This window comes from Sinocyclocheilus rhinocerous, unplaced genomic scaffold (assembly GCF_001515625.1).
Source record: "Sinocyclocheilus rhinocerous isolate Xijiao unplaced genomic scaffold, SAMN03320098_v1.1 scaffold148, whole genome shotgun sequence".
Classification (NCBI taxonomy): Eukaryota; Metazoa; Chordata; class Actinopteri; order Cypriniformes; family Cyprinidae; genus Sinocyclocheilus; species Sinocyclocheilus rhinocerous.
Genome location: NW_015653472.1, coordinates 2130163 through 2130484, shown reverse-complemented (window position 1 = coordinate 2130484; position 322 = coordinate 2130163). Strand labels below are relative to the sequence as shown.

Genomic DNA, 322 nt, shown 5'->3' with positions numbered 1-322 from the left:
CTTATTTTACAAAAGCACAAAGATTTGTTTTTATTGTGTATGTACACAAATAAAGGCAAACCTTTTACAATTCCGATTATCTTTAGGACTAAAAGGAGTAGTTGCTTCCACTGTTAGTGCCGCATGCGCACACACAGTTAAGCATTACTACCTTGACAATGCAGCCTGTTCATTATCATAATAAAATACAGTCAGTCAAACATATGGAAAAAAAACTGTAGTAAAAAAATATGTAGTAAAATCTGTGCCGTTAAGTGTTATCACCGCACCGCCGTGATGTTATGCAAAACATTTTGTTTTACATGGATATTGGAAGCGAGTG

The 322-nt window shown here is 34.8% G+C and overlaps 1 protein-coding gene across 5 annotated transcripts in view; it reads left to right on the top strand.

Moving 5' to 3' along the window:
- The window catches only part of LOC107716163 (sentrin-specific protease 1-like), a 16726-nt gene that overhangs the window by 11779 nt on the left and 4625 nt on the right, over nt 1-322 (top strand). The window lies entirely within an intron of this gene.